Source organism: Hordeum vulgare, chromosome 6H, assembly GCF_904849725.1.
Source record: "Hordeum vulgare subsp. vulgare chromosome 6H, MorexV3_pseudomolecules_assembly, whole genome shotgun sequence".
NCBI lineage: Eukaryota > Viridiplantae > Streptophyta > Magnoliopsida > Poales > Poaceae > Hordeum > Hordeum vulgare.
In genome coordinates this window covers 502,561,844-502,568,581 of record NC_058523.1, presented here as the reverse complement: position 1 = coordinate 502,568,581, position 6,738 = coordinate 502,561,844, and the positions used below count along the sequence as shown (strand labels likewise).

General features: G+C 42.8%; 1 long non-coding RNA gene across 1 annotated transcript; it reads left to right on the top strand.

Moving 5' to 3' along the window:
• The first annotated feature begins 732 nt into the window (after window positions 1-732).
• On the top strand, window positions 733-1,198 carry LOC123406153. The gene is made up of 3 exons (XR_006612015.1): window positions 733-786; window positions 978-1,092; window positions 1,178-1,198. It is a non-coding gene; the product is annotated as an uncharacterized LOC123406153 (long non-coding RNA).
• The last annotated feature ends 5,540 nt before the right edge of the window (window positions 1,199-6,738 follow it).

The window sequence follows — 6,738 nt, the reverse complement described above, 5'->3', positions numbered from 1 at the left end:
CTCCTCTAACAGCTCGACAAAGATTGTCTTCTGCCGATCACCTTGTGGTTCTGAATTGTAGAAATCCTTTAACAACTCAGGAATTCTGTCATCTTCATTTCCACCCTCCTCAAAACTAGCAACCGCTGGCGGATCATCTTGTACAAAATCATTGCCTTCATCAACATGGTGTGGGTCTACATCAGGTTCAGGTTCAGGTTCAGCATGTAAAGGTTCTCCATGATAGACCCACCAATCATATGTGCTTGACATCCCATAAATCAACAGATGAGCCTCTACAGTTCCTAGATGTTGTTGTGCACGGTTGAGACAGCTCCGACATGGGCAAAGAACATGAGCATCCTCGGCAGCACTTCTGTGAACAAATTGCATAAATTCTTCGACTCCTTTTGTATGTTAAGCGGAAAGCCTTCTAACTCCTTTAATCCAGCTCCTGTCCATCTGCCAAAGACCAAGAAATGTTGCAACTTAGCATCAATCAAAGCTCAAAGACCAACAATAGCTAGCAAAAAGCAAACCAAACCTAGAGAACAATTCTTGCCACTGCCTCTACTTTCACCAAGTATAAATATAACTATAAAACATGTAGATGGAGGCACTGCTAAGCCCCTATCCCTACTTTCACCACGGCATATTCATCTAAGATCTGCACATGCCACTGCAGACACTGTCCCTCCATGGATATGCCACTGCTAGTGCCATGCCACTGCACACATTTTTGCTTATGCTGCAGGGACAGAAGCTCTATTCGCTGACCTGTCATATTTACCTGTGCAAGCTATTCAGGTACCATTTGTTGGTTGTGATAGTCCTTCAGTGTGCATATTTTAATCTTCATTTTAGTAGGAATGCATTCATTATTATATTCGTGCAGGTAGTAGATTTACATTTCTATAATATAACTTTCACATGAGTACATACATCAGTCTATTTTGTTGCTAGTGCTTGCTAACATCGTTTATGATTTCGAAACGTAGATTGCTTTCACGACGGTTGTATTCCCATGTCTTCTTTTGCAATATACTGGTCAAGCTGCCTATATAGCCACGCACAAAGACAAAGTCTCCCACTCCTTCTATTTTTCTCTTCCAGGTAAAATTCAGACATAGGGAATTCCCCAATTATGTGATTATACTGTATTTATTAGAATACATAGTGACATGATTATTTGGCGCAGAGCGTATACTTTGCCCGACATTTGTTGTTGCAACGGCTGCCACAATAGATCTAAGCTGCTAGTGCCATGCCACTGCACTGCTAAGCCACTGCCAAGACAACATACAAATTAGTAGTAGCAACATGATTTAATTTGTTTATAAGCATTACAAGGCTTCAGCCATGACTGGCATACATATACATAATACAACGACTTTAAAGGCTTTCGGTAGAGCTCCAGAAAACAAGAAAGCCAAAAGAACTAACAAATATTAACCACTCCATATATAAAAATATCGAATTTAAAAGCAATCCTTGAGAACATGTTTAATACTAGAAAGCAAACGAAGAAGAATGCAAGGTATGCAACAGAACATGCCCAAGCTGAAACTTGAAACGGCGGGATAAAAGAGATAATGATTGACTCGTGCTACTGTGTTAGGATAGGGCCAAATGACAGGGTGGAGTGATTACTTGGGCAGGGAAGAGGTGTCTGCGGTTCTATTTATAAGCAACGATGTACTACAGCCTACATCATGTTACAATTACCCCGTTGTACAGACACCAACCAGAACCAATTAGGGAGTGACCCTAAGCACTAACTGACTAATGACCCACTTGCATGCTTGAGTATTATAAACACTTTCAGGGGGGATATGATGTATGCAAATCGGCAGACAATAGCGTACAGGAACAGTTAGATTGGACATCGACAGGATGCTTAAGGTTCAGTGATAGTGTTGCCATCATTATTATTTGATTTGAGGGGCCACAGATAGAATTCTATGATCCTACTCATACCACACACAAAAGTTGAGTGATTTCGGCAGCAAAGCATCCACAAAAAGTACATAATTAATTATCTAAGGAGAAAACTAGGGAAAAGACACCCGGATAAGATTTGATGCTACACCCAACGATATATGGACTGGGAGCAACTAGTACACGCACACACGCTAGAGTCGTCGTCCAGACGACTAAACTGCAGCAACTTCCAATTTATATAATTACGAGGAAATCGCAGAGGACTGCAGCAACTTCCAAGACAAGTGGGTACTTTCAAGACAACAGACAGACAGACAAACAAGAAGAAGTAACCATACCTCCAAGAAGCAGGGGAAGAAGTGTGCGCCGCCGCCGCTGGACCAACTCCCTCCGCCGCTCAGAGCCCCACACCAGCTCCCTCCGCCGCTCAGCGCGCACCCCCGCACCAGCTCCCTCCGCCGCTCAGCGCCCCCGCACCAGCCCCCTCCGTTGGGCACGACCGCACCAGCCCCCTCCGTTGGGCATGGCCGCACCAACCACCGCCGTTGGTCACCTTCGCATCAGCCCCCGCCGCCGGCCACCTCCGCATCAGCCACCGCCGCGGTCACCAGATCCGACGCAGCAACATATCTGAAAACGGCATCCCTTTGCGCTCTTGTATCTATCTGAATTAGGGAAGGATATCTTTCTAAACTTACTATATATTGAGTGAGTTGTATCCAACTAACAAAATATAGTGGCTAGCGCAGTGGTGCGGACCAGGCGGTTTGGGCAGAGAGCTCTCGGGTTCGAGTCCCAGCAGCGCCGAATTTTTGCCAGCACGGTTTGTAAATGGCGCAGTGGTGCACATGATGTGGACAAGCCCATTAGCAAGCCCAATATAAAAGTAAGGTGAAAAAATAGCCAACAGAAAAAACGTATAAAAAATTCAATACATTTTACGACGTTTTTATAATCGTCGTAAAAATTATGTTACATCATGTTACGATGTTTTTATAATCGTCGTAAAAATGATGACGATCTCATCTTATGCGGTTACGACGTTTTTGACTCACATCATCGTAATTTATATGTAGATTTGATCCCCTCAAACGGCTTACGACAATCTCGGATGAAATCGTCATAGATTTATGACGAATTCATCAACGACATTTTAAAAAACGTCAAGTATGAGCATATTTCTTGTAGTGATAGGGCACTAGAGCAAAAACTACATGGACCAATGGAGGAGTCACATACCAAGGAGCAATTCCCCAAAACAGTTTGGTGAATGGGACTTTGCACAAGGAGATCGAAAATCGCAGCAAGAAGAGCAAGAACACGGATTTGAGCTGCGAAACGATTTTTTTGGAGGTAGGAGAAGGAGATGGGAGCTAGAATAAGTGCAGGGGTGACACGTGGGCCCCACAAGCCTAGTAGGCGTGGCCAGGGGGGTGCCCGCGCCTCCAGGGCTTGTGGCCCACTGGTGCATCCCCCTGACTAGCTCTCCGTCTCTGAATTTTTCAAAAATTCTAGAAAAAACCATACTTGATTTTCAGGGCATTCGAAGAAATTTTATTTTCGGGACACTTTTCTACGAGATGCAAAAACCAGAAAATAGGGAAAACTAAAGCTAAATCTATCATTTTTTCTTCTAAGCAACCGAAGGTGAAAGCTTGGAACAGAGGGTTGTGACTCCTCGATTCATCCATCCCATGGTCATCGAAAGAAATCCGTCAATGAGGTTGATCAAGTCTCCTTGACAAACTTTTTCGAATCGCATAAAAAGGAATGGAGAATTTTTGAATAGTCACTAGGTTACCTCAATGGGGATGTGCATATCCCCAACAAGCAAATCATACTTCATCTTAACAGTAGGTATAGGGCATTCAAAGCTTCCAATAAGAATCGATGAAGTTTTTTCAATAGCATTGCTGCAATGTACCTGATATTGTTTCTTCGGAAAGTGCACCGTATGCTCATTACCATTGACATGGAAAGTGACATTGCCTTTGTTGAAATCAATAAAAGCCCCTGTAGTGTTTAAAAAGGGTCTTCCAAGGATGACCGCCATGGCATCATCCTCGGGAATATCCAGAATAACAAAGTCTGTTAAGATAGTAACGTTAGCAACCACAACAGGCACATCCTCGCAAATGCCGATAGGGAAAGTAGTTGATTTGTCGGCCATTTGCAGAGAGATTTCAGTGGGTGTCAACTTATCCAATTCAAGTCTACGATAAAGAGAGAGAGGCATAACACTAACACCGGCTCCAAGGTCGCATAAAGCAGTTCTAACGTAGTTGCCTTTAATGGAGCAAGGTATAGTGGGCACTTCGGGATCACCTAGTTTCTTAGGAGTTCCACCCTTGAAGGTATAATTAGCGAGCATGGTGGAAATCTCAACCTGAGGTATCCTCCTCTTATTAGTCACAATATCCTTCATGTTCTTAGCATACGGAGACATTTTGAGCATATCTGTCAAACGCATTTGCAGAAATACAGGTCTAATCATTTCAACAAATCGCTCAAAATCCTCATCATCCTTTTTCTTGGATGGGTTGGGAGGAAAGGGCATGGGTTTCTGAACCCATGGTTCCCTTTCTTTACCATGCTTCCTAGCAATGAAGTCGTTCTTATCGTGTCTTCTATTCTTGGGCTGTGAGTTATCAAGATCAACAGGTTCAATCGCCACATCCTTATCATTGCTAGGTTGAGCATCTTCATGAGAATCACTATCGATATTATCATCGGGCTCATGTTCATCACCAGATTGTGTTTCAACATCAGAAACAGACATCGTTTGGATTCTCAGGTGTAACAGCATCAGGGTTGCTAGCGTGCAAGTTCCTATCATCTTTCTTGTTTTTCCTAGGATGACTAGGTGCATTAGTGCTAACTCCTTGATAATCTTGTTCAATTCTCTTAGGATGACCCTCAGGATACAAAGGTTCATGGGTCATTCTACCGCCTCTAGTGACGACTCTGACAGAATTGTCATTCAACTCATTGAGCAAGTTATTTTGAGCCTTAAGTACTTCTTCTACCTGAGTAGTAACCATAGAGGCATGTTTACTCAAGAGCTTAAGATCATTGACGTTTCTGTCCACACAAGCACTTAAATGACTAAGCATACGAGCATTCTGTTCCAATTGTCTGCTAACATAATCATTGAAACTCTGTTGTTTGGCAACAAAGTTATCAAATTCATCGAGGCATAAGCTAGCAGGTTTATCAAAAGGAATATCACTCTCATTGAATCTACGAAGAGAATTTACCTCTACTACCTGTATCGGGTTATCAAGACCATGGATCTCTTCGATAGGTGGTAGATTTTTAACATCTTCAGATTTAATGCCTTTCTCTTTCATAGATTTGTTAGCTTCTTGCATATCTTCAGGACTGAGGAATAGGATACCTCTTTTCTTAGGAGTTGGCTTTGGAGGTGGTTCGGGAATAGTCCAAGCATTCTCATTGCACAAGATATTATTCAATAGGATCTCAGCTTGTTCTACAGTTCGTTTCCTAAAAACACAACCGGCACAACTATCTAGGTGGTCCTTAGAAGCATTGGTTAGTCCATTATAGAAGATATCAAGTATTTCATTCTTCTCAAGAGGGTGATCAGGCAAAGTGTTCAGAAGCTGGACAAGCCTCCCCCAAGCTTGTGGGAGACTCTCTTCTTCAACTTGCGCAAAGTTATATATTTCCTGCAAGGCAGCTTGCTTCTTATGGACAGGGCAATATTTTTCAGAGAAGTAGTAGATCATATCCTGGGGGCTACGCACACAACCAGGAGCAAGAGAAGTGAACCAAGTCTTAACATCATCCTTTAGCGAGAAAGGAAACAACTTAAGGATATAGTAGTGGCGGATCTTTTCCTCACTCGTGAATAGGGTGGCTATATCATGCAGCTTAGTAAGATGTGCTACAACTGTTTCAGACTCATAACCGTGAAAAGGATCAGATTCGACCAGAGTGATTAACTCAGGGTCGACAGAGAATTCATAATCCTTATCGGTCACAAAGATAGGCTAAGTAGCAAACTTCGGGTCGTATTTCATCCTAGCGTTCAAAGATTTTTATTTCCACTTGCGCAGTAATTTCTCAACATCATAGCTATCCTTACAAGCAAGAAAGTCCTGAGCTATCTCTCCCTTCGTAACATAACCCTCAGGCATATCAGGCAATTCATATCTAGGAGAGCTGGTTCTAACAGGTGAAATAGCAGGTTCTACTTCAATAATTTCAGCAGTCTCACAAGTATCATCACATTCAACAGTGATGACCCACAAGTATAGGGGATCAATCGTAGTCCTTTCGATAAGTAAGAGTGTTGAACCCAATGAGGAGCAGAAGGATCTGACAAGTGGTTTTCAGCAAGGAAATATCTGCAAGCAATGAAATTGTCGGTAACAAGTGATTGTGTAGTGAGATGATTCGGAGCGAGCTACAAGTAACAAAAGTAGCAACGGTGCAGCAAAGTGGCCCAATCCCTTTTTTAGCAAGGGACAAGCCTAGACAAAGTCTTATAGGAGGAAAAACGCTCCCGAGGACACACGGGAATTTCTGTCATGCTAGTTTCATCATGTTCATATGATTCGCGTTCGTTACTTTGATAGTTTGATATGTGGGTGGACCGGCGCTTGGGTACTGCCCTTACTTGGACAAGCATCCCACTTATGATTAACCCCTCTCGCAAGCATCCGCAACTACGAAAGAAGAATTAAGACAAAGTCTAACCATAGCATTAAACTAGTGGATCCAAATCAGCCCCTTACGAAGCAACGCAGAAACTAGGGTATAAGCTTCTGTCACTCTAGCAACCCATAATCTACT